Below are 24,638 nucleotides of genomic sequence, written 5' to 3'. Positions count from 1 at the left end.
GAACAAAGTCTTCTGTTCCTAGGAGCCCTGCTGGGGAAGAAAGGAAGTGATGCGGTTCAGGGTTGGTACCAAAGTGACCATGTTCTCAGACTGCCCAGGGTCCAGGCGATCCCAAGCGGTAGCAGTAATGACACCGACCATTCAGTCCCCCACACTCACCTCTTTATCTCCTCTCCCTCCTAGTCTCCCCTCACCTCTGTCTCTCTTTCCTTTCTCAAATATCGATTGAGTCCCAGTTACTCTCCTTTGTACTGAAGTGACACAGAAGTGGACAAACACAGACCAAGTCCCCAACCAATCACTAATAGGTTAGACATTGTCCTAGGTGTTTATGTCGAATGTTCCTAACAACTCAGAAAATTGGGTTTATTATTCCCATTTTACCAACATGTAATTAAGATCTAGGGTGGTGTCTGAAAGCCTATGCTTATTTTGTAGAACAAGTGAATGAACAGAAGCACGAAGAAGGTAAGTGGCTGATCCATAACCACACAGCTCCCAAGTGGTTTAGCCTTGATTTGGCTCCAAACTTGCACCCTGCTTAGCCTTTTAAATTGGGTGGGGTTGAGAGGTTACTTCACCTCTGGTTCTGTTACCAAACCGAACTTGTGTCTGCTTCCCTAACGCACAGAAAAAGCCAAATAATGACACCAGGATTTGCAGTGAGAGAAAGTGAGACATTTATTGCAGTGAGCAGAGCCAAGGAGAATGAGCAGCTAACGCTTAAGACCCGAACTCCCTGATGGCTTCCAAGCAGGGGTTTTTAAAGGTGGCAGGGTGTGGTGTGTTGGGGAGCGTCTCCAAAGTGAGAGAATTTCTGGAACTTTTAAAATCTACTTCTTGGCTTCAGTCTGTCTGAGATCACTGTGAAGACAGCTGGCATTTTCCATCAGGTGGGAGTCCTGGTTTCTTAAAAACAACTCAAGGACATATGTCAAGATGTTATCTTTAGTTTCTGTAGGGAAACAAACATCTTGTGACTCTGACTTATTTGGGTGGCTATTGCAAAAGTTATTATGATCTTCTCACTTAGGGGGTTATTTATTCAATTCTCTAATTGCTGGCCGTAGGGCTAGTTGGGTGCCTGGAATTTCCCTTGAAGGGACTCAAAATTTTTCCATGCTGGGCAGGGGACAGTGGTTGGGGGAGCCCAGCAGGCCCCTAAGATGGTTCCCTGTCTGTCTCAATTCTGGAGACTGAGGAGAGCGAAAATCACCTGGTGACTACTGAACAGGCCCCGGAGATAAAAACTTATCTGAGCAATTCAGAAAGGAGCAAAGACCACCTGGTGACCACCAAACAGGCCATCTGGAGGCAAAACTCCTTATCTGGGGAATTTAGAAGTAATCAAACTTCTCTAGTATCTAAAGTTGTCACCTTTAAGCTGAGGTGCAGTGGCTAACGCCTGTAATCCCAGCATTTTGGGAGGCCGAGGCGAGCGGATCACTTGAGGTCAGGGGTTCGAGACCAGCCTGGCCAGCATGGTGAAACCCCGTATTTGCTAAAAATACAAAAATTAGCTGGGCGTGGTGGCACACGCCTGTGATCCCAGCTACTCGGGAGGCTGCGGCAGGAGAATCGCTTGAACCCGGGAGGCAGAGGTTGCAGTGAGCCGAGATCTCGCCACTGCACTCCAGCCTGGGCGACAGAGCGAAACTCCATCTCAAAAAAATAAATAAAATAAAGTTGGCATCTTTAAACTTTCAGAGATTCCAATCCTCTTTCAACTTTTATAAGCAGCTAAAATTTCTATACATCTCCGGAATGCCGTGCTGAAACTCATTTTACAACCCTCAACTCCCACCTTAAAAGGTTCATAAATGCTGGTAAGGAAAATCCACCAGGGTGCGCTCAGTCCTCTCGCTGAGGTGCCCCACTGCACCCTTTTGTAGCGTTCTTCCTTTCTAATAAGCGTTCCTTTTTCAAAGCTGTACTGTTGTCGGTAAATTCTTTTTACCAAACCCCCAGTCGACCACTTCCCGGTGCCGGGGCTCTGACACCGCGCGCAGAGACAGAGGCAGGCGGCCCCCTCTCTGCTGCCCCTTCTCCCTGCTGGTCTCACGAATGCTCTCACCTGAGCTTCTCCTTTTCCTTTTCTACTTTAGAGGCAGTTGGGTCCATAGAATCAGCTGCCTCTTGGAGAGCGGTGTGAGGTTATGAGGGAGCTGAGGGGAAGGAAAGAGAGGGTCCAGTGTGCCTCACCTTGGTCCCACACACCGAGGGAAAGGGTTTCAGAGAGGACTGGTGGATGCTGACACACCGTCCATTTTGAGAAGACTCCTTGTATGGGTGGCAGTGTGCTTCCCCAAAACTCATATGTTGAAGCCCTAACCCATAACACCTTAGAATGTGACTGTATTTAGAGACTGGATTTCTAAAGAGGCGATTAATTTTAAAGAGACCATTAGGGTGAGCCCTAATCCAATCTGCCTGCTGTTCTTATAAGAAGAGGAAATTGAACCTGCAAGGAGCTATTAGGGCCTCGTGCGCAGAGGGATGACCGCATGCAGAGGCCACAAGAGGGCGCCCTCTGCAAGCCAAGGAGAAACCTCAGAAGACACCAACCCTGAAGAGGAAATTGATGTTGGACTTCTGGCCTCCGGAAGAGTGAGAAAATACATTTTTGTTTAAGCCACCCAGTCTTTGTGTGTGTGTGTGTGTGTGTGTGTGTGTGTGTGTGTGTGTGTCCCTAGCAAAGGAATGCAATTTTGTTCTCATGTCCTCAAAAAACTTAGTTCATGTGTAGAATTTAAAGTCTGAGGAATCGCCACTTACAAATACTTTGGGTTTTGTTTGTTTGTTTGTTTGTTTTGAGACAGGATCTCTGTCACCCAGCTGGAGTGCAGTGGCATAATCACAGCTCACTGCAGCCTCAATCTCCTGGGCTCAAGTGATCTTCCCGCCTCAGCCTCCCAAATAGCTGGGACTACAGGCATGTGCCACCATGCTTGGCTAATTTTTAAAATGTTTTGTAGAGACAGGGTTTCACCATGTTGCTCAGGCTGGTCTCAAACTCCTGGGCTCAAGCGACCCACCCACCTCGGCCTCCCAAAGTGCTGGGATTACAGGTGTGAGCCATTATGCATAGCCAACAGACACTCCTCTGAGGGAGGCAGTCAATCTGGGCAGTTTCTACAAGTTGTTTTTTTTCCAACAGAAATCATTCATTTCTCAGCTTCAAGTAATTACACGAGAGTTGTTCAAACTTTAGCATGCATCAGAATCACCAGAGAGCTTGATAAAACTGAGATTGCTGAGCTCCACTCCCCGAGTTTCTGATTCAGTAAGTCTGGTGTAAGGCCTAAGAATGTGCATTTCTACAGTGTTCTCAGGTGATACTGATGCTGCAGGTTTGGGGACCATATTTTGAGAACCAATATATTCTATTTTAATTCCACCATTAATGATTATTTTTTATTTTATTTTTTTGAGACAGGGCCTCACTCTGTTCCCCAGGCTGGAGTGCAGTGGTGCAATCATTGTAACCTTGAACTCCTGGGCTCAAACGGACCTCATGCCTCAGCCTCCTGAGTAGCTGGGACTGTAGACCCAGGCCACCACCACACCTAATTTTTTTTTTCTTTTTTAGACACAGAGTCTTGCTGTGTTGCTCAAGCTGACCTCCAACTTCTAGGCTCAAGTGATCCTTCCACCTCGACCTCCCGAAGTGTTGGAATAACAGGTGTGAGCCTGCACCCCAGCCTAATTCCACCATTAATTTGTAAGTGGTTTTTGCTATGTTTAAAACTTCTTGGAGGACACTTAGGAAGCCTTCTTCCCCCGTGTCCTGTAATGAGGAGTGGGCACTGTGGTCAGGGTGCTCGGCTAGGGGGTTTAGTCCTCCCATTTGGGGCTATTTCCTGGCCCTTCTGGCCCTGCCCACCCAGGAGGGCAGAAGAGAGCTGTGGTCATCTGAAAGGATACCACGGCAGGATGTGAGGGCCCAGGCGACAGGGTAAAGAGCTGCCAGCATGCGTGGCTATTCTGAGGCCTAGAATTTATGTAACTGGAACACAAAGTCTCAATCCCTAGGGCCAGAGAGGGATTTGGGTCAATGGGAAGTTGAAAACAGCAGGAAAATGAGCCCAAGTAGCTCCGTGCACGTGAAGCAAAATTCAGCCTCTGCATGGGCAGTGTGAAATAGGAAATAATTAAATGTTGTCTGGAGCTCGTGTAGTCTGCAGGCTTGGGACATTTACCCAGGAGCCAGCTGGGAACATTTCATAGAACTTCTGACTAATCGAAAAAGCAGTTTATTCCAAAATCAAAAATCAAAGCCATTTTCATCTGGTTGCATGTAAAACACCCACTCACATCAGAGTCATCTATTGGAACCCAGGGGTACACACGGGTGCTATAGCTGAGTCTTTTATTGGTAAAGAATTCAATAGTACCCTCTCCTTCCCTCCTCCCCAGAGAAAGCCACTTCTGGTTTGTTTCCTTTCAGACCCTTTTCCATGCATTTGGCATGACTGGTACCTTTGGAACATTTTTACCAAGCTGTGAATTTCTTGAGGGTATCATCCATTTCTTCATTTTAGTAGGCCCAGTGCCTAGCACATAGTAGGTGCTCAGTAAGTGTGACTCCAATGCACCGAGTAAAGGAAGAAATAAATGAACTGGTTAATTTTCAGTGAGGAGAGTCAGAGCAAGGCAACCAGCTCTAGCTACTAAGAGCCTGGGAACCATAGATGCCTGCTCACACTGTAGTCCATGTTGATGAACTGTAGTTCATGTTGATGCTAATTTCCTTTAAAAAACCCCTAACATTTGTATAGTGCATTGCAGTTCACAAAGCATGTTTTCATCATCCCCATATCCAGGTCTCAGCAACTCCTTTGTTGCCAACTTTTACCGGACCCATGGGTCTGAAAGAGAAACACAGTCCATAGTGTTCCAGCTTTGAGTGTGGCTCTCTCAGAAGCAGGTGTGACAGCTGCCTCCTCGCTAAGAGAAAGACGTTTCAGTGTCTGCCTCCTGGGAATGGAGTCTCCTGGTGACTCTGAGGATGGCGCAGGACTCTCCCAGCTAACACTACACAGAGGCTCCCCATCTTCATGCCACCCCTTTGCCAGCTGCAGCCTGTGTGGACCCAGACACTTCTGACCCAGGCTCCAGTGCCCGCATGTCTGATAGCCTGTATTTCAAACTCTGGGCTCCCCTGGACATTCCCTCTCCAGCTGTGTGTGATGTTATTTTTCAGACCCATTTACTGTTGTCCAGTGGCCTGCCAAGACCTTTAGGTGAAGATGCTGACTCCCTCGCCGGCTCTTCTTCATTCTTTTCAAACACACGTCAGAGTGGAACGCACATCCCTTTTGCTTCACCTTCCAGGTTTGCTATCCCTTTAATGCAGAAAGACTGTCTTTTGTGTGTGTACTCCACAGAAAAGGATCAGTGTTTACCCCTTGTGCTGATTTTGCATCAAGGATAGCATTCAATGAAGGTGGCTGGGACTGCCTTGCATTTCAAAACCATTTTAAAAGCAGAAGCTAACTCCGCAGCCTATGCTGCCCCCGTTGGCTTTCCTACTTTTCCACCACAGTGAGCTAAGGAGAGCCCATGGTACCACCATGGTCTCCATAAGGAAGGGAGAAGACCAGCACAGGGACTAAGGCTGCAGGGTCCTTGGTGTCTGTGCTCCCAGTCCCTCTAGCCACCTTCCAGTTGGCTCCCTAAAGACAACGTTTCACCATGTTGCCCAGGCTGGTCTCAAACTCCTGGGCTCAAGCAATCCACCCACCTCGGCCTCCCAAAGTGCTGGGATTACAGGTGTGAGCCACTGTGCCTGGACAACAAATACTCTTTTGAGGGAGGCAGTCAAGCTGGGCAGTTTCTACAAGTTTGGTTTTTTTGTTTGTTTGTTTGTTTTTGGCACAGAAATCAATCATTTCTCATCTTAGCTTCAAGTAATTACATGAGAGCTGTTCAAACTTGAGCATGCGTCAGAATCACCAGAGGGCTGGATAAAACTGAGATTGCTGAGCTCCACTCCCCGAGTTTCTATTCAGTAAGTCTGGTGTAAGGCCTAAGAATGTGCATTTCTACAGTGTTCTCAGGTGATGCTGATGCTGCAGGTTTGGGGACCATATTTTGAGGACCAATACATTCTATTTTAATTCCACCATTAATAGTTAACTTTTATTTTTTAGAGACAGGGCCTCGGTCTGCTGCCTAGGCTGGAGTGCAGTGGTGCAATCATTGTAACCTTGAACTCCTGGGCTCAAACGGACCTCATGCCTCAGCCTCCTGAGTAGCTGGGACTGTAGACCCAGGCCACCACCACGCCTGGCTAATTTTTTTTTTTCTTTCGTAGACACAGGGTCTTGCTGTCTTGCCCAGACTGGCCTCCAACTTCTAGGCTCAAGTGATCCTTCCACCTTGACCTCCCGAAGTGTTGGAATAACAGGTGTGAGCCTGCACCCCAGCCTAATTCCACCATTAATTTGTAAGTGGTTTCCGCTATGTTTAAAACTTAGCAGAAGCCGCAACTTTCCCTCAGCAAACCAGGGAACAGGCAGTAACCAAGTTCTCAAGACACCTTCTTAATTAACTACTTAACCAGCGCTAGCTGCATGCAATTGAACACTGAGGAAGACAACTTTCAGGTACCAGGAGTTAGGAGCCAAGGCCCCGGGCAGGCGCCGTTTCTTCCATGCAGCCTTCCCTGATTCCCTGTTTGGTGGTGGTTTTCCTTTCTCTCTGCCTTCAGAATGCATTGCCTGCTTCTCCATTACAGCATTCACTGTGTGTCATCCTGAATTGTGGGTATGAGTTGTAAGTCTTACATGTTCTTGTAAACTTCTTAACAGTGAGGACTGGGTCACCCAGGAAAGTGGTTTGCAACATGGTAGGTTCCTGAGGTTTGCTGGATTGAAATGAATTTTAAGTTTTAAATGTTAAGTTCTTATCTTACTATTTCAAACTCTCATCACGGCCAATTCCAGGTGATGCTCTTTCCTGGGTTCCAAACGACACAGGGGCTTACTGGGGTGAAGGAGAGCTCCCCAGCACCGGGGCCTGGGAGCAGCTTGTGGCTGGGGTGGGGTGGGATGGGGTGGGGGTGGCTGGCCTGGCCTCACCTTAGGGCTCTCCACTCTGCAGATGCTCACCCCAGCAGGGGAGTCCAGTGCCATCTTTCTCTGGGATCTGGACCCGCTCAGGGGCTTTCTCTTTCCCTGCCCTTATTTAGAGCAAAGCTCTGTCCTTGCCCTTTCCAGCTTCTGCCACGTGCTGCAGGAGGCTTCAGACAGCACAGGTCTGTTTTTAGATTTTGCCTCACGTGTGTGCAGCGAACTTAATGAGCTCTCTATAGGGGTAGCTTTCTTGAGAGACCGTTGCTAAGGGCCAGTCACACGTTTCTCACCGTGTTGTGATGGAAACGTGATTAGATGCTGATCTGTGCTCAGCAGAACCTGCTGGAGTGTCTGGTTGGAGTGGCCTCTTCTACAGGGGCCTGAGGGATTTCACAGGCCCACAGACCCAGCCTTGTGATTTCAGCAAATGGACAAGGGGTGGTAAAATGCAACGGGGTGGAGGGTTTTGGAAGACCTCAGATCCCTGTGATTGACGGCACTGATCCACTTCAGCAGCTTTGCCTGAGCACTGTCTGTGGTGGGTACCAAAGATGCTGGAGCTCTGTGGCCTCTGCCCTTTAGGAGCCTATAAGCAGCTGGGGCAGTGACAGTAGACAGAAAGGGTTAATCAGCAATCTGTGGCTTCCTGGGCCTAAGGGCAGCCGGTCAGGGGATCCCGGCATAGGGAGAATCTGGGGAGTAGTTCAGTGGGCTGGAGTGGTTAGAAAAGTTAGCACTTTAACCGGGTCCTGAAGCACCAGCCTGGAGGATTGGGAGTGGTGGGGAGGAAAGGTAAGGGGCCCGCAGCAGGGAAGGAAGGATCAGTATGCAGCAGGGCTGGAGGCAGAAGTGAACTCATCTGGCAAGATAACAGTGAGGGCCACCATTCGTTGACCACCCTTTTTGGGCCAGGCTCCCTTCTAGGTGTTTCCTCTTTCTGTCCTCACAACCACCCTGAAAAGTTGGTGCTATGATCCCAAGTTACAGAAGAGAACTGAAGCCTGGAGAGGCGCCATACACTGTTCATAGTCACACAGCTGGGAGGCAGCCGTCCAAAGTTAATCCCAGGCTGTTCTGACTCCCCAACCTGTGTTGGGATGGAGGAGAGTGGAGGGTGAGCTGCCTGGAAGAGGGAGAGGCCTGGGCTGGGGTGGAGAAGGAGGCTCAGCTTTAGGAGAGAGGGGGTCCAGGATGGACAGCCAGGGAGCTGCCCTGAGGGGTTTGTCTGGATCCTGTGGTTAAGGGGTCTGCAGAGGAGGGATGTACCTCTCATCTGCACCACATGCAAATTCCTGTAAAAAAATATTGCTTTGTGTATATTCTATACACACACAAATATGTCTGTATGCATTAGAGAGTTGCATTTATCTCGCTGTGTAATGCTGTGCTTTATCATATATCTACTATACTGGTATAATAGTGCATGTCTATGATTGGTGTATAACTAAACATACATATATTGGATGTAACAGTGTAAAAATGTTTCAGTGATGGGGTTTCTCCATCCTATGGTTTCTCCAGCCTATGGCTGGAGATGTTGTTCAGGGTGCGAAGGGCAGGGGGAGTCCCCAAAAACCTCAGGAGTGAAAACTACATGAAACACCAGAAGAATGTGGAAGCTGGTGGGCAGCATAAATTCTGCCAGATCCTGGGGCCAGTCTATTGAATCACAGAGGAGTGAAGCTGCCAATAAGAGGCTGAGACCTGGAACTGGACCCATTCCCTGGTCAGGGAGGCCTGGGGGGACGCCGAGGCCAGCAGGCAGAAACTGGAATCGCACCAGTACAGCAAAGCGGACGCAGCCCCTGATGTGACTATAGGGTATCCTGGCACAGGCCAGGCTCACACAGGTGGCCAGTGGGGTTTAGGGTGTCAGCATAGAGCAGGGTTCTGGCCATGGGGTGGTGCCTGAGGCAGGAGAGTTGGCAGGAACAAGGCAGGTCCCAGTGTTCAATACGCTGAGAAACTTGGCAGCATCAAGATAGGAACTAAGATGGCAATTCAGGGATCAATGGTGGTATAGTCAAGGCGGTGTTGCCTAATGGTTATGAGCATAGGCTTCAATGTGAGACAAATCTGGGTTTAAACCCCCACTCAGCCACTTCAAAGCCGTGTGAACTTGTGTGAATTTCCCAGCCTCCCCTAGCCTCACTTTCCTCACAGGCGAAAAGGATAATGATACTTATCCACAAAGTAGTTATACAAGGATGACATGAAATGTGCTATGTGTGTGTTTGGCACTGTATGACCTATGACAACTGCTATTATTGTTTTAGAAATATTATTTATTCTGGTGGGTCTTGGGAATAAGGCAGCTTCCTGGAAATCATACCTGGGGCAAAGGCCAGAGCCAGGCCCACCACATGGGTGACCGGTCGCCCAGCCCTTCAGTCCCTACTGCCTCTGGTAGGGCTGGGGAGAAAGGAGGATCGTAGATATGAGGAATTAGGCCAGGTAGAACAGCAGCTCCCCAAAACCTAAGCATAAGTTGTGAGGAGGTTATTGTCCTCTAATGACAGCAATTACAGGGCCTGCTGGAAGTTTCTCACCCAGCCACCTCCTCCCCTCTCTCAGGGTCTCTGCCCGAGCTGTTCCCTCTGTCCAGCCTGCTCCTTCCACAATCTTTGCCAGGTTGGCTCCTTTTTGCCACTGATAAATTTTGAATGTCATTTTCCCAGAGAAGCCCTTCCTGACTACTCCATCTAAAGCTGCCCCCAGTTATAGGGCCCTCCACCCAGCTACAGCGGGATACTCATTTTTTTCAAATGTAAATGGATCATTCACTACTGTAGGCCATATGCTGGTCATAAATCATGTCTCAATAAGTTAAAAGGATTGAAATTATGCAGAGTATATTCTTTGACCACAACAAAGTGAAAAATCATTAACCAAGAAAAATCTGGGAAATCTCCAAGATTTGGGAATTAAATAATACTTTCCTAAACAAGCCATGGGTCAAACAAGTCATAAGAAAAATTAGAAAATATTTTCAAGTGAATTATAATGAAAATACAACATAACAAAATTTGTGGGGTGCAGCTAAAGCAATGCTTTAGGGGGGAAGTGTTAGCTTTACATGCCTACATTTAGAAATAAGAAAGGTCTAAAGTGAATGATCTGTGCATCCTCCTTAAGAAGCAAAACATACAAATAAATATAAGGAAAAGTGAAGAATGGGAGAGACAAAGAGTGAAAATTGATGAAATATAAAATGGATAGCAATAGATAAAATTAATAAAACCAAAGCCTGGTTCTTTGAAAGGCTCAATAAAGCAGATAAACCTGTAGCTCAGCAAATCAAGCAAAAATGAAAACACAAATTGACAACATGAAGAATGAAAGAGGAAACATCACAAACACTCCACAGACATCAAAAGGACAATACAGGGATATTATGAATATTTTTATGTTACTAAGTTTGACAATGTAGAAAATATGACCACCCCTCATTATAAAAAGTCTGGCACCATTTTTAGATGTTTGACTGCTGAAAGCTTTTAGGCCTCACCCCTTGCTCTTCCCTTTGTGCCCCACATCTGGACAAGTTGATAGCCCAAGTGCTGTCTCCTTTGTCATTGGCGGAAGGTTCAAACCATGTAAGACCCTTTCCTCACCTTGCACAGGAACGCTCACCCTGACCCACCCCATCACTACCATAAAAATCCCAAGCCAGTCTCATTTTTCTACAGTCATATAGCCAAACCAGATTGTGTACTCAGTACACTAGGTTCCAGCCATCAGGCTATACATTTTCAATAAAAATGCAGACAAGCTGATGGAGGGTGTTTCTAGGGGAGTTTTGAACTTTAAATAGCACATTATAAATCACTAGCCAAAATATCTCATTCCTATAGTGGCCAAGGGTCAGTTTCATGGCTCCATATGTCTTCAGAAATAAGCACGGAGCTACATATAAGTCAAGTTAAACTTACACAAAGAGCATCTACAAAAATCCTGCATCTCACTACATATTTAATGGTGAAAGATAACACTTTAACCTAATGTCAAGAAAAAGGCAACTCACAACTCTAGTGCAATATTATACTGGATTCTACCTGGTGCAATCAGGTAAAAAAAAAGCCATACAAATTGAAGAGTCAGGAAGTAAAACTGTCCTTATTTGTAGATGTCATGATTGTGTATGTAGGATATCCTAAAGAATCTACAAAAAAAGCTACTAGAAATAAAAATTGAGTTCAGCAGGGTTGCTCAATACAGGGTCAGTATGCAAAAATTAAGTGTATTTTTATATTCTAGCAGCAGCAAACAATTGTATCAGGTTGGTACAAAAGCAATGGCAAAAACCACAATAACTTTTGCACCAACCAGTAGTATGACATTTTTAAAATAACACCATTTATTTATAATAGTATCCAAAGAGATGAAATAATTAGGTATACATTTAACAAAGCCTATAAACCCTCTATATAGAAAAGAACAAAACAATGTTGAGAGAAATTAAAGGACATTTACACAAATGGATTAGAAGTGTCAGTACTGTTAAGACATCAGTTCTCCCAAAATTGATCAGCAGAGTCAATACAATTCAAATCAAAATTCTTACAGGTATTTAAAAAAATAGAAATTCACAAGTTGATTCTAAAATTCATAGGAAAATGCAAAATTACCTTGAATAGCTGAAATTATTTTGAAAAAGAACAAATTGGGAGATTTTATACTATCTGCCTAACAAGACATTAATCAAGACAGGTTAGTATTGGCATAATGATAGCCATAACCATCAGGAAAACAGAATAAATAGCCAGAAATAGATCCACACATGTGCATTCATTTGATTTTCAATAAAAACTAATTAGATGGGGAAAGGACAGTCTTTTTAGCAGATGATGTTGATATCCATTTGGAAAGAAATGAACCTAGAATCTTATGTTGTACCATATGCAAAAATTCAAAATGGATCACAGACCTAAACATAAAAACTAACATTGTGAAACTTCTGAGGAAAACATAAAAGAAGAAAATCTTTGTGACCTTGGGGTAGATGAAGAATTCTTAGGACAAAAAAGCTACACCACTAACAAAAAATTGAAGTATTGGGCTTATTCAAAACTAAAGGCTTCTACTCTTCAAAATAAATTATTTTAAAAAATGAAAAGGCAAGCCACAAACTGGGAGAAAATATTCTTTATAATATAAATTATATATAAATGTATATTTATTTCACATAATATAAAATTATAAATATATAAATATATTTTACATATCAATATAAAATATATAAAATATATATTTATAAATATAAACATATAAATATAAAATATATATTTATAAATATAAATATATAAATATAAATATATAAATATTAAATATATATTTATAAATATAAATATATAAATATTAAATATATATTTATAAATATAAATATATAAATATTAAATATATATTTATATTTCATATTATATAAATGAAATTATTTGTATTCACAAATATTTAAATATATGTATTTATCAAATATATTTGTGAATATTTTGTGAATCTAAATCTATCTAAAATAATAAAAGGCTTATATTCAGAAGACTCAAGAAGATGATGAAAACTCACTGAAAAAATGGGCAAAGCTTTGAAAAAGCATTTCACAAAGGAAGATATACAAAAGGTCAGTAAGCACATGAAAAGATGCTCAAAGTTATTAGTCATCAGGGAAATACAAATTAAATATATAATGAAATGCTATGACACTCTGTCTAGAATGGCTAACATTGAAAAATAAGCTGACAATATAAAGCATTAGCAAGGATTTGAAATTACTGGAACTCATACATTGCTGAAGGATGTGTAAAATGGTATTATCATCATGGAAAAGTCTGGCAGTTTCTTAATGAAATTAAACATATGCTTACCATATGACCCAGCAATTTCAGTCCTGTATATTTGGCCAAAAGAAATGAAAATATAGGCCTGCAAGAAAGATTTTCATGCAAATGTTTATAGTAGCTTTATTCATACATGCCCCAGATTGGAAACAGCACAAATGTCCATTAACAGATGAATATTTAAACAAAATGTAGAGCATCCATACAGTGGACTACTACTCAACAGTACCAATAATCCAACTTCTGATGTAGACAATATATATGCTTTTATTTGTATGAAACTCTAAAAAGCTAATTTATGGTGACAGAGATCAGATAAGTGGTGATGGGGTAGGGTATGGGGGCAAAGGATTGACTGGAAAGGAACTTAAGGGAACTTTTGGAGTGATGCTGAAAATTGCTATATCCTAAATGGGGGTGATTGATCCACAGGTGTATACCTTTGTTAAAACTTATAGGTCTAAATCCAAAACCAGTGCATAAAGTTGGCATTTAAAAAATGTTAATATCCTACTTTTTTTTTTTGAATAGCTGAAATTATTTGTTTGTCACCCAGGCTTGAGTGCAATGGTGCAATCTTGGCTCACTGCAACCTCTGCCTCCCCGGTTCACGCCATTCTCCTGCCTCAGCCTCTGGAGTAGCTGGGACTACAGGTGCCCACAACCATACCCGGCTAATTTTTTGTATCTTTAGTAGAGACGGGGTTTCACTGTGTTAGCCAGGATGGTGTCGATCTCCTGACCTTGTGATCCACCCACCTTGGCCTCCCAAAGTGCTGGGATTACAGGCCTGAGCCACCGTGCCCGGCCAATATCCTACTTTTTTAAAGAGATCAAATTAATTAATTTTTGTGGGGGTGAAATTATTAGGGCTCAAATCAGCGATGGCTTTGATCCCACAGTTAGGTTTCTTAGAGCAGGGCGTATCAGGGAGCATGCCAAACACAGCCAGGGTGGCCCAGGCACCTGTCTCCAGGTGCACCTCTTCGGGTTGTCTAATGTCAAAAGAAATACAATCAGAGGCACTGTGGCAACAAGCATAATCCAACATCTGATTAATCTGTGTGCTTTCTTTCAAAAATGGGTTGGAATCAGCTTATAAAATTATCTGTAAGAGGATAGAAGATAAACAGTTGAGGAAATGGAAACAAAGGGAAAATAATGAAAAGAGATAAAGCTAAGAGTGAGGCAAAAACACTAAGATAGCTACTGCTATGGTCTGAATGTGTCCCCCAAAATTTGTGTGTTGGCAACTTGACTTCCAGCACAGCAGTGTTGGAGGTGGGGCCTTTTGGAAGGTAGTTGGTCATGAGAGCTCTGCCTTCATCTATGGATTAATGCTGTTATAAAAACGGCTTGTGGGAATGGGTTCTTTCTCTTCTGTTCCTCTGTGAGGACACAACGTTCATTCCTTTCTTGCCGTTCTGCCATGTGAGGATGCAGCAAGAAGGCCCACACCAGATGCCAACACCTTGATCTTGGACTCCCCAGCCTTCGTAACTGTGAGAAATACATTTCTGTTATTTATAAATTACCCAGTCTGTGGTATTCTGTTATAGCAGCACAAAATGGGACTGAGAGCTACCTAACATTAAGTCCTATACAAGAGTAGAAGTGGGCTGCAAAATTGACTGAGCCTCCTAGCAACTGAAGCAAAAAAGGAAACATAATCACAGTTCAATCACAGTGGCCATAGATAAAAACAAGCCTGTTTCTACACATGGTATATTTAGCACATCATTTTTCTGAGAAGATTTGTTGGGCAGAAAGAAGACTTGTTGATATGGACTTACATGAGATTTGTCAGGAAATCTGAATGCTTCTTACTACCATTATTATTTTTGACTTTGCAAAAATTCTATCCTTGCTCATGCGTAAATTAGAAATATCATGACTTCAGAACGTTGGATGTTTCAGCTCCTGACCAAGTTGAAAATCACAAACTTGCCAGTAGATTTTGAATCCAGTCCACATTCTCAATATTCTTGAGCCTCCGGAGTATCCCTTTGTTGAAGTGGATTCCAGAGAGGAACGGACTTCTCTGGATCCAGTGTAACTGATCAGAGACAACCTCTGGGATGTTGCAAGGATTGTGGGAACCCAGAGCTGAACAGTGGATTCTTCCAGGGCATTAAGGGCCAGAATAATAATGTTATCTTGTCCATACAAAGGAAAAATTACAAGTTTTATAGCTACTAAATACAAGGCTCTTCTGGCATTAGGCATGATAGATATCTTAGGGAAGTGAAAAGGTCAGTACTCATTTGAGTAAAGGTTCCCCAGATCTGAGGAAGAGAGGGTATTCCAGTTGGCCTGAGGGGAAGACTGACATTCACTTCAGTCTTCATTCTTGACAAGATTTACTATTTTAACATCATGGTAAAATAGATGTTAATTCTAGGGGGAAATCTCTTCCATTTTGTAATTTAACTAAAAGATAAAAAATAAATGAGCACGATATTTTCATATTTTTGAGATACCTATAATGCCTAATGTTAAAAGATACATTTATTAGCTATGAAACTTTTAATTTTTCAATTGTTTTGGCAAGATAACATTAATAGCCATAATATAAAATAGAAAAAAATTTACCCCAATTATCCTATACAATATATCATTCTTATTTTGTAATTCTGCTTTTGTACCAAATGATATATCATACAAAAATTTAATGTTATGCAAGCATATTCATAATTGTCTTTGTAAATGACAATATTAATTACATATATAAGTTAGTTAATTATTTCCTTATACACTTACATTTATCCAGTTGCTTCACAAGTATAGATCGTGCTTTGGTAAAGCATTCTTTTCTTTTGGAATATATTACTCAGATGGCATTTCAGAGTTGAAAGGCTTGAAGATTTCAATGGCTTTTAATATGTATTGACGAATTGTCAAAATTCTGCTTCAAATTGCAATAACATTTAGCAATATATGAATACACAAGTTTTACCAGTCTCATCAACATTGGGTTTCATAAGATTTTCTATATTTGGCTAATCTATTATTTAATTTTTTAACATAATGCATCTGGGTTTTCTTTTTAACCTTTCTTCCTTTTATTTTTATTTTTCTTCCAACTTTTATTTTAGATTCAGGGGATACATGTGAAGATTTGTTACTTGGGTATATTGTATGATGCTGAGGTTTGGGGTATGAATGATCCCGTCACCCAGGTACTAAGCATAGTACCCAATAGTTAGTTTTTCAAAACTTGCCCCTTCCCACTGCCCCCTCTGATAGTCCCCAGTGTTTATTTTTGCCATCTTTATGTCCATGAGTACCCCATGTTTACCTACCACTTATAAGTGAGAACATGTGGTATTTGGTTTTCTGTTTTTGCCTTAGTTCACTTAGGATAATGGCCTCCAGCTGCAACCATGTTGTTGCAAAGGACATTATTTTGTTCTTTTTATGGCTGCGTAATAGTTCATGGTAATACATACAATTTGGTTCCTCCCTCTTGTATGAATTTTTGGTTGTGTGGAGTGGGATGCGGAACATTTTTTCATATGTATTTTGCTACTTATATTAAGGGAGGAGATCACCCCTCATATTGTCTTATGCCCAATTTCTACCTCCAAAGAAAGAAGAAGTAAAAACTAAAAGGCAGGAATGAAATCCACAGGCAGACAGCCCGGTGCCATGCCCTGGGCCTGGTAGTTAAAGATCAACCCCTGACTTAACCGGTTATGTTATCCATAGATTCCAGACATTGTATGGAAAAGCATTGTAAAAATCCCTGTCTTGTTCTGTTTCATTCTGATTACCGATGCATGCAGCCCAGTCACATACCCCCTGCTTGCTCAATTGATCATGACTTTCTCACGTGGACCCCCTTAGAGTTGTGAGACCTTAAAAGAAACAGGAATTGCTCACTTGGGGGGCTCAGCTCTTGAAACAGGAGTCTTGCTGATGCTCCCGGCTGAATAAACCCCTTCCTTCTTTAACTTGGTGTCTGAGGAGTTTTGTCTGTGGCTCGTCCCGCTACAATATCTTTTCTGTGTGGATTGTATCATTTCTCAATAATGAATCTCAATAATTTCTTCATAAATCATAATTTCTTCATATTATGTAAATATTCATTACATTTTTAATAAAAATATTTTTTCTATTTTCTTAGTTATCCTATCAAACTATTACACTTTTATGTAGTTGGTTCTGTTGATCTTTACTTTTGTACTTTCTTTGATCACTTAATAGCTTTAAGTTAACCCAGAGATTTGATAATAACTTAGTTTTGTTTTCTGCTGATTTTTCTGTTTTATAAAAAATGTTTAACTCTTTAATACACATATGGAATTTATTTTCAGTGTATGATATGAAGGGTTAGATTATTTCTTTCAAAATAGCCTAATTATCATTCCTGAGAACATTTAAATAATCCTTCTTTTCCTCATTATTTTGTGATGGTTCCTTTATCACATAATTAAGTTTTCACAATAAGAGTAAGTCTCCTATACTTTCTATTCTCTTTATTTATTCACATGTCCATTTTCTTTTGTCAGTAGCCTGTTGCTTTTACTCATTGTTTTAAATCATACTTAAATATCTGGTCGAGCTAGTTTTCTCTGATGTTCTTTAAAGGAATATTTTTTGTTTAAAATTAGTTAATAATCATAACAGCTAATATGTAATGAGTGCTGACCTTGTGTTAGGCACTGTGCCAGGCTCTTCATTTGCACTCTGCCATTTAATCTTTGCCAGTATTCTATAAGGTAGGGATTATTGCTGTCCTCACTGTACAGATGAGGAAGTGATGCTTAGAGAGGTCAAGTAATTTGTTAAGGGTCAGACAGCTGAAGCCAAAGCCTGATCAGTCTATTTTTGTAGGGAGTCAAAAATAAGATTTTTGTCAGATGCCAAGTCCTTTACTTTGAATGGGATTGTTCCCAATCTATAAAGTAATGAGAAGAACAATTGGCATTTTATCAACAGTTCTCTCAGTCTTATAGAGTGCCCTTCTTCATTTATGTCTCTTTTCCATATTCAGGGCTTATATAGTGCCCTTCTTCATTTATGTCTCTTGCTAATGTTTTTTAGATTTCTTTAAGATCTCATGTATGTAACGTGAGGCTTATTGCTAAATATGTCCTGTGTTTTGTTGCCATCATGAGTGGAGCCATTCCTGCTGAGGCTACATCACAAGGTTCCTTTGGAAATGGCACCCTAACATGGTAACATCTTTAACTTCCACACTTGCAGGCCCACGGTGGGGACAGAGCCCACCCTGCGTGACTCAGGCCTCACTCAACCAGGACACCCTTTCCTTTCATGCTGGCATGGATATTAACACAAAATATGTTCCTTCCCCACTATCTCATTTTATGGGAAGAGCAGGTTTCCAGGCCAGTGTGAAGAGAGAAAGGGCAGGAGGCAGAGGGGATGAAGAGGAAAGGCACATTACAATAAATTCAGAACCCACAACAAGCACACTGCATTTTGTAGTAACCAGGCTCATTTCTTGAAAGCAGCTAATCTTGCATTCTGGGTACAAGCACTTATATTTTTCTGGAAAAAGTCATTTCGTCAGCAACATTTATTGAGCACCCATTTTGGTATCTCTTGGGGCCACAGTGTAAATGAAAGTACTACTTCTCCCCTAAAAGAACGGGAGGTATTGGGCCTCTTTGTTTTCTCTTTCCAGGGAGAGAACGAGTCTTGAAGCATCAACAGCTCTTTGAACACTTCCCAGGAAGACTATTCAAGGTAAAATTATGAGTATCTTTTACAGCAGAAATCCTTCTATCATCATCTATCAGAGAGCGATAGGGAGCAGAGGATGGGCAGGACATTAATAGCACACATTTCACCTTGGCCAGGACCACACCACGTGCAGCCCACCCTCACCACTGCAGAAGAGCCTGTCATGCCTTTGCCATGCCTCTTGGCAAACTTCACCACTGGCAGTGCAGGGACTGTGAGACTCTGAGCTCTATCATTAACTGATGCTGAAACTGTGGGCAAGTTGCTTAATTTGGGTGAGAGTTCATTTCTTCAGCTCCAAAGCGGTAAGAGATTTATTAAAACAACAAGTGGCCATTCACAGTGGCTCACACCTGTAATCCCAGCACTTTGGGAGGCCGAGGTAGGTGGATCACTTGAGCTCAGGAGTTCGAGACCAGCCTGGCCAACCTGGTAAAACCCCATCTCTACTAAAAATACAAAAAGTAGCTGGGCATGGTGGTGCCCGTCTCTAGTTCCAGCTACTTGGGAGGCTGAGGCACGAGAATTGCTTGAACCCGGGAGGTAGAGATTGCAGTGAACCAAGATCACAATGCTGCACTCCAGGTTGGGCGACAGAGTGAGACTCTGTCTCAATCAATCAACAAAACAAGTAATAGCCAAAAATAAATAAGTCAGTCAGTCAGCATAAGTGCCTGACTGACAGGGATATCAGAGGCCTAGGATGCACTGACATATTATCTTCAAAAGATTTTTGTGAGAATCAAAATATGATAATGCAAATATTAGATAAGTATTCAAGAACCATTTTTTTGAAAAAAGGTGCAAAAATCCTTTAAAAATATTACCAAATTGAATCCAGCAATGTACAAAATGGACCACCATGACCCAGTGGGGTTTATCCCGGAAATGCAATATTTATATAACATACAAAAATCAGTCAGTGTAAGCCATCACATTAAACAGACTAAAAATAAAAAAAGTATAATCATCTCAACAGATGCATAAAAAGCATTAGATAATGTTCAACACTGATTCATAAAAACCAAACAAAAAACAAGGAATAGAAGGAAATATTCTCACCTAGGTAAAGGACACTGACAAAGATACCTATAGTTAACATTAAACTAAATGGGAAAGGCTGACCATAATGCCCTCAAGATTGGGAACAAAGTAAGGATGTCTACTCTCACCATATCTATTTAATATTAAACTATCGTTCCTAGCCCATCTAATAAGATTAGAAAAGATACAAAAGGCATACAGATCAGAAAGGAAGAAATAAAATGATTTATTTGTGGATGACATGGTTGTCTAAAGAAATCCTAAGAAATTTACAAAAACTATTAGAGCTAATACATGAGTTTGGCAAGGATGCAGGGTATAAGGCCAGCATACAAAAATCATCATTTTTCTATACAATCAGTGAGTAATTAGAAATTTAACAATATCATTTATAATGTCATGAAAATATTAAATATGTAGGGGTAAATTTAGCAAAATATGTGTAAGACTTGCACAATGAAAAAATGTAAAACATAGCTTACAGAGATTAATGAAGACCTAAATAAACAGAGACCTATACTATGCTTAGAGACGGAAAGACTCAATGTTATCACAATGCCACTTCTCCACAAATTGATCTATACACTCAACACATTTCCAATCAAAATCCCTGAGGGAGTTCTGCAGAAATTGACAAGCTAATTCTAAAATTTGTAGGGAAATGCAAAGGATCTAGAATAGATCTGTACCCAGAATACCCAAAACAATTTTGATTAAAAAGAACACAGTCACAGGATTTACAATACCTGATTTTATGACTTCATATAAAGCTGTAGTGATCAGGAGATTGCAAAATGTGTAGTTCTGATCACTGGTACACCAAGCATTTAAGAGAAAGAACTATGTGTGGGCTGAAGCAGAGAAGTCTTCATGGGTGGGAACGGACAGAGAAATGGAGAATGCACACCTGGATTTGTGTCTGCAGATTCCAAGCACGTGATAAGATTACAGAGCGTATTGACAGATTGGATGAGGCCCACCCACACTGGGGAGGTCAATCTGCTTTACCCAGTTTACCAATTCCAATGTTAATTGCATCCAGAAACACGTTTAACCAAATATCTGGGCACCTTGTGGCCCAGTGGACACACAAAATTAACCGTCACATAAGATCTCAGCTCCACCTTGGAAAATCTTGATTCTGTGGGTCTGGAGGAAACCAAGGAACTATATTTTTAATGGGTAAGCCGGGGTGATTCTGACATGCAGGTGTCTTTTTAACTCCGGCTCCTAACCATGGTGCTTAAGCAATGTGATAAGGTGGTGCTGTGGGAAGGCTTCCTGCACAGGTGAGATGAGGGGATAGTGCTGCTTGGAGCCTGCTGAAATTATTCACACTAGCCACTCACGGGATACTTACCTTGCCTCATTCCCTCTTGCGATAGCCACAATAGAGCTTTTTGCCTGAGCTTTCCTCTCGCTGCTTCTGCTTCCTGCCCAATGCTGGTACTTTCCTGTGTGGTTCTCTGCATGGTGGGCAGGCTTCCTGTTTCTAGGGCTCTGTGAGTAGAAACTTCTGCCTCCATAACAGTCATTTCCATGTCTCTGTGTTTTACCACATCTGATTTAAACAAGTCCTGGGTACATTTTAAAACAAGATGACCACAGAAAAACAGGGAAGGTGCTGAGCCTTTCATTGCTAACACTTCGTTTGGATTTTTGTCTTCACGTGTCCTCTGGATAAGAGAAAACCTCACCAAGAAAGACCATCAAACCAAGGCCTGGCTCCAAGAGCAGTAATCTCTGTGGGCCACAGACACACATGCGGGCTCCCACTGGGGCATACTGTGCACATACCCAGCCTGACCTTCTGTTATCTTTGTTGATGTTACAATGCAAGTGCTAAATTTTAGAAACTGCTGGAGACAGACTCTCCTGTAAGAAGAGCCAAAGATAGCAAGAGGACACTTGATTTTTACCTGGAACCAATCTCATGAAGTGACTAATTTAGGAGAAATAGAATGCAATCTCAGGTTTTTTGTGACAATGAGCGCATTAGGCTTGGTGCTACTGCCTCACAAATCATCTTTTGCCAAGCCTGGAAGGGGGAGTTTAGGGGCAGCTTGTTCAGTGCAGAGAAAGAACATCTTTTTTACACAGTAGATCATTGTTTAACATCACTAAGATTGTGATTTCTCCTCTCATTTCCTCTGCTCCATCTTTCAAAACATTTTGACCTGATAGTGAAAATGGTTTTGATCTCTAGCTTTCTTGTTATAGTCTAATTATTTTTGACAACTAATTGCATTTGCTCTCTCTCATATGCTTGACCTGCTCCTATAGGACATGTCTACTGGAATCAGAATTTTTTCCTTGGAGATGGAGAGCTCCAAAACCCACAGTGCTTGGAAGTGAGTATTGTGTGGTTGGAGATAGTTTGCAGACTTTAGATGGTAGCTGTGGATGGTGAACTGAAAGTCATCCTCAGCTTAATGATGAGTTGTCATTTATAAAAGATATCCAAATTTTTTATTGCAATTATTGTATAGAAGTGATCTCACATCTGTTCTCCTTTTCTCTGCCTCCCAAAGGTATTATACAGAAACACATTGTACAAAATGTTACTCTTTGAGGAGTTTCATTTGTTTCATTACTTTTTTTCTTTGTACCTTTTATAAAATTTTAAAATGGTAACTTTGATATTTGCCTCCTTGGTTTTTTTTTTTTTTCCTGTGAAATCTCTCGGTATTTATAGTGCCCATGCCAGCTCTTTCCAAGTTGTACTCAATAAGTCTAATGAGAATAGCATGAGGGTTTTTTTCAGGTGGAGGATGCCAAATGAACTCTGATTGTCTTCAGAGTTTGGTCCTCATAATTCAAGGCTCTCATGTTCTACTTCTCCCTTCGACCTTCAAGGAGCTCTGCCTTCCCTCCCATCCTCCCTTCTGAGTTCAGCTCTCCAGCTCTGACCCTGACTTCCCTCCCAAGCCCAGGTCTGCATTTCAGTCATTTCCTATAAGTCTCCACGTTAATGTCCCTGGAACCTGGCTGGGTTTCTGTTATTGTGAACCTCTAACAAGTGGGAAACTACTTGCAGGGGAAGCCTGACTTGTCCTTCACCGGGGAAGCCGGGAGTAACAGGTGGGGCTGAAGTCCTGCCCCACGACCATTCCCCAAGTGCAGAACACCACAGTCTTCTCTGTCCTATAATTAAGAAAACAAAACCACCCATCAGACAGGAAAGTGGGGGCCTGGTGGGCAGTCTGAGTGGGCTTTGGGCTTCAGAACAGGAGGTGGGAGCTATGCTGTCCTTTTTGCAATTGAGAGGAACTCATGAGAAGTAACCAGGCTTCAGAGACAGGGTAGCTCCTACACCTAGGATACTGGGCCAGGGATAACCAAGAATCAGAGCAGCAGTCCTCTGAAGGCTGCACATGTGAACATGCTTCAAAATCAACGGAGGGAGAGAAGGGCAGGATGTAGGATCCCATCCCCAAAATGTCCTGTGAGTATATAGGTCTCCCATGAAAAAGCAGTTTGTAATCAAATGCATTTGGGGGAAGCTGGGCAAATAAAGTTCAATAGGTTTCTTGACTGTAGGAATTCTCAGAGCCTTTAACAAGCTAATGTTCTTTGTGAAAGGGGAACAGTACACAGAATTTTCCACAGGTACCTAAGTCATATGACAATCTCTCTCTCTCTGCATATAAAGAGGCTGTGGAATTATGGAATGCTAGAATCGTGTGAAACAGTTTCTCCAATAACTAGTTACTGAGTGAAACACCACCTACCTGTGAGATTACCAAATAACATAGTGAAGGGTTTACCAGAATCCAGAACTGTGGACAGCCTGGGAAGGTAAAGAAGATGAAGTTGCCATGCAGGCTGCTCAATATAGCCCAAGGCTGGGAAAAAGGATTTTCCTGAGGCCAGCAGGCCAGAAATAAGGGTGCGTGCATGGTGGCGCTCCTGGCTCATGCACACACACACACAGCCACATGCACCCAGCCAGGGTGGCTGGCAAGCGTGGGTACCTTGTAGCCCATGGTGTTAATAGATGCTGGAAGCGGTCGAGGGTACCTCAGAGTAAAGAAATCTAGCACACCTGCTCCTGTTTTGCAGGCATTAAGCCTCTGCAGTCTCTGAGTCACTCTGGGTCCTTTTAAGTGCTGCTTCCCAGGGAGGCAGGCTGTGCACAGGAGAGCATTCTCACCTGAGAGAGGAGACTGGGGCATGGTCCTGGGACACCGCTCTCCCCCCACCACGTGTCCATGGCAGATGCACCTGACACCAGTAAATTCACTTAAGCACACCCTGAGAATGACCCTGCATGGCAGAAACACCTGACTGTGTGTTCCCAGTTCTGAGCTAAGGAATCTGGGCGTGGCCCCTGTACTTATTTTATTTTTATCTGTGAGGAACATCTGAGCCCCTACCTATCCTGTGGAACTCAGGCCATACAGAGGATGGAGGCCCTTTGTTTTTAGTTAAATGAAGGTTGCCAGGTGTGGGTTGTTAGGGAGGGTGCTAAGTGAAAATGCTATACAAACTGCATGCTTTTCACAAGCAGTGGCAGTCCTCCTGTCTAGCCTGCAGCCCCGGGACTGCCCTGTGTGTAAGTTCCCACTAATAAAACCCTATGTCTCTTCTGCTGGCTCTGGGTCTCTTCAGCCTCTTGAATCTGGTGCCATCCTACTAATGTCAATAGGGGTTTGGTACGACACCCCACTCTCCCAGCCAGGTGATCTTGACTGAGACTTTAAGTTTCTCTGAGCCTCCATTCTCTTCTCTCAGGAGAGGGGCAAACATTCCTCCCACCACACTCACAACAAGCTTGTTATGTGCCATAAATGAAGCAAGGACATCGTGAGTGGACTTTGTAAATGGAAAAGCACTATTTAAGTGTCAGGACTCTTAGGGAGTCATGATCCCTTGGGAAATATGTGGAGGGTAGATGGGGTTGGGGGAGCTGCTGAAGTAGAGCGTGTTCTGACAAGACCCTGGCTGTCCCTTGGGGTCCCCTCATAACAGTCAC

At 42.5% G+C, this 24,638-nt stretch overlaps 1 long non-coding RNA gene across 2 annotated transcripts; it reads left to right on the top strand.

Annotated features, from left to right (window-relative positions):
• Positions 1-1,772: 1,772 nt before the first annotated feature.
• LOC129398032 (uncharacterized) lies at positions 1,773-22,703 on the top strand. 2 transcript variants are annotated; one of them, XR_008625743.2, is made up of 6 exons: positions 1,773-2,607; positions 3,590-3,721; positions 5,204-5,334; positions 5,881-6,448; positions 18,561-18,622; positions 21,947-22,703. It is a non-coding gene; the product is annotated as an uncharacterized LOC129398032 (long non-coding RNA). The 2 variants fall into 2 exon arrangements; XR_008625744.2 differs by lacking the exon at positions 5,881-6,448 and having other exon boundaries at positions 21,947-22,702.
• The last annotated feature ends 1,935 nt before the right edge of the window (positions 22,704-24,638 follow it).

This window comes from Pan paniscus, chromosome 5 (assembly GCF_029289425.2).
Source record: "Pan paniscus chromosome 5, NHGRI_mPanPan1-v2.0_pri, whole genome shotgun sequence".
NCBI lineage: Eukaryota > Metazoa > Chordata > Mammalia > Primates > Hominidae > Pan > Pan paniscus.
The sequence above is the reverse complement of the archived record's forward strand: the minus strand, read 5'-3'. Positions and strand labels throughout refer to the sequence as shown.